The sequence below is a fragment of the Stegastes partitus genome, unplaced genomic scaffold, assembly GCF_000690725.1.
Source record: "Stegastes partitus isolate 25-593 unplaced genomic scaffold, Stegastes_partitus-1.0.2 Scaffold664, whole genome shotgun sequence".
Lineage (NCBI taxonomy): Eukaryota > Metazoa > Chordata > Actinopteri > Pomacentridae > Stegastes > Stegastes partitus.
In genome coordinates this window covers 389,058-391,687 of record NW_007578395.1, presented here as the reverse complement: position 1 = coordinate 391,687, position 2,630 = coordinate 389,058, and positions in this window count along the sequence as shown.

The window sequence follows — 2,630 nt, the reverse complement described above, 5'->3', positions numbered from 1 at the left end:
GCAGGGAGAGGAAATGCATTATAAGCTGTGGTAACAATTGATAAAATGATGGTGGGGGCCACACCTCTACACTCCTTGTCAGCAATGTACTCCATAAAGTCATTGCCATACGCCATTACCTCGCAGGCGTCCCAGGAACCTTTCAAAGCGCCTTTATCTGGGTAAATATGTGTGTAATTTAAGCTCTTTGACACCTATCTGACACATCCAGGTATGCTGCCAAGCTCTGGGCTTGGAAAACAGGGAGGGTCCAGATGAGAGAGGAGCTAGTGGTCCACGCCAGTATCACTAGAAAAATCTCGAGTCCCTCAGCACAGATGAACAAGTGTTGCATGACATGCAGGTTCATGAAAACGCTGCCGCACACTGTAACACATGCCTTCCACACTGCCCTGCTTCTGTCTGAGAACCAGCAGGCTGTAATGTTTTGGTTTGACTGATGTGAAGCCTTCAGGAAAGCCTTTGAGCTGGGAGGAGATAGAAAGATATGGTAAGATATCAGTAGCTTTAACAGTATCCTGAAGACTCTGGATGTTTAAATTCTCTTTCGTCATTCTGTCATTCAAAAAAAAAAAAAAAAAAGCTAACCAATGCAAATAGTTTGTTTACCCTCTTTTTAGGAAATAAGACACTGGTACTTAGATGTATTAAAGCTTTTGTTGGCTACGTCCACATTAACAAATTTAAATTTAAGAAGAAAATGCTACAGAGGAAGAATAGCATTAGGCAAAAGTAAGATGAGCAGCCACTAGAATAAACAGCCTGTAATTCATTATGCATGTTGAATTAACCACTAGTAATCTAAGATGATGGATTTGTTTTCTTCTGGAAAATGTTCACATGATAAGAGTGTGATGAATTAGTGACGGGTACATAGTGACTGATAAGAAAGCGAACGTGGGTGTCTGCGTCATAACTTTCAAAATGCTGTATGTCAGGACTGAAAGACTGAAGCATTAAAAAACTTTGTTCCAGTGAACCTGAAGTGCCAGTGTAGCGTGGATGCTGGGTGTATATGTAACAGAAGTTATGTGTGTTACACTATAAACATATTAGTTTGGACATAGCGTTAGTGTCACTTTCACAAATTGTCCTTCTCCAGTCCAACACAACAGAAGGCATTCATAAGGAAAACTTCAGACGGTATCAGATTCTCACTCTAATAGCTGCTGGTAATGAAAGACAGTCTCAGGGTCTGACTGTAACGTTTTAGGAACATCAAACAGGTGATTATGACTTTGCAGCTTCCACAGCTGTCAGGTGTTTTCCCTGTAGGGCCCACTGTGTTTTCTCATTTAGAGGCTGAACAAGAAAATAAGTGTTTCTGTGACACGAGTGAAACATGGTCCTTGTGAAAGAGTTTTTTGTCATCGGCCTGCCACATGAAGAAGTCAAAGCACAGATACACCTTCAGCGCTCTTCATGTTGTTTTCGTCACTACATTTGAAAGAACGTGTCAAGACTGACCTCAATGTGTTAATCACACCTATAAATACACTACAGTTGCAGTGATGCAATTACCCGGTGACATAGAGACTTGAACAAATTCAAAATAGAGACAACAGAGGACATAAAATAGCTTTGTTGCTCACCCAAAAGAGATTTTCCTAAAGTCTGGAGGAGCCATAATTGTCCTCATACAACAATAGTGCAAAAAGGCATCTTGTGTCTCATACATATAGAACTTCTAAAGCTGTGCTCAGACAGAAAGTTGAAAATGTTTCTGTTCTGAACAGGAATGAGGAATTTCAAACTGAATTTTCCTTCTTATACCCAAATTTGAGTCGGCTCACTGGGCTTCTCTGAGAAGTCAGAAAAATAAATCGAACATAACGTGTGATGAAGAAAGACATTCTTTTATTTTGATGATGATGAACAAGGTCATTCTCTTTTCTTCTGATGGTCACCACACCCTTGATTCCACCCTCTGTTGCCGTGTGTTTTCCCATCACCTTTTGTCATGTGGTTTTCCTACCTCCTGTCACAGACCCCCGATTCCACCTCCTGTTGTTTATTGTCCCCCTTACCTCCTGCCATTTGATTAGCAACTGTATGTTAACTAACCATTATTCATTTCTGTATTTACATACAGGAATGCAAGTAAATAACTAGAATTTGACATCTTCATCAAGAAATATTAATGTGCTTTACTATTTTTTTTCTGTTTTCTTGTAAAACACAAAATTTGAAAATCTCAGAGTGCTACAAGCACCCGATAAGGGCAATTGTGGCATAAGCCTTGCAATGGGTGGTGGTCTCATGAATTTGTCAAGCACTGCCCACACACACGCACACACACACACACACAATCTCGCTCCACACTTGTGCTGCTAGCTAGATGTTTGTGGAGAAAAAGCAGAGCGCCAAAAAAGCTTAGCAGTCAAATCTGTGCAAATTACGTAGTGCTTGAATGCTTTATATTTAATCTGAACAAATGTTTGCCACAAAAAAATAGCATTTTGGGGCACTAAATGCAGAAATGTTTAAAATTTAGGGGGGAAACATGTGTAGACTAAAGGAAAAAGCCAGGGTGGGACTACATCACCCATCCCATCCAGCTGGAAACATTGCTTTTCCTCCAGAAAGGACTGGAGAATGTGACTACAGAAAAGGACATCTATGCTAACGTG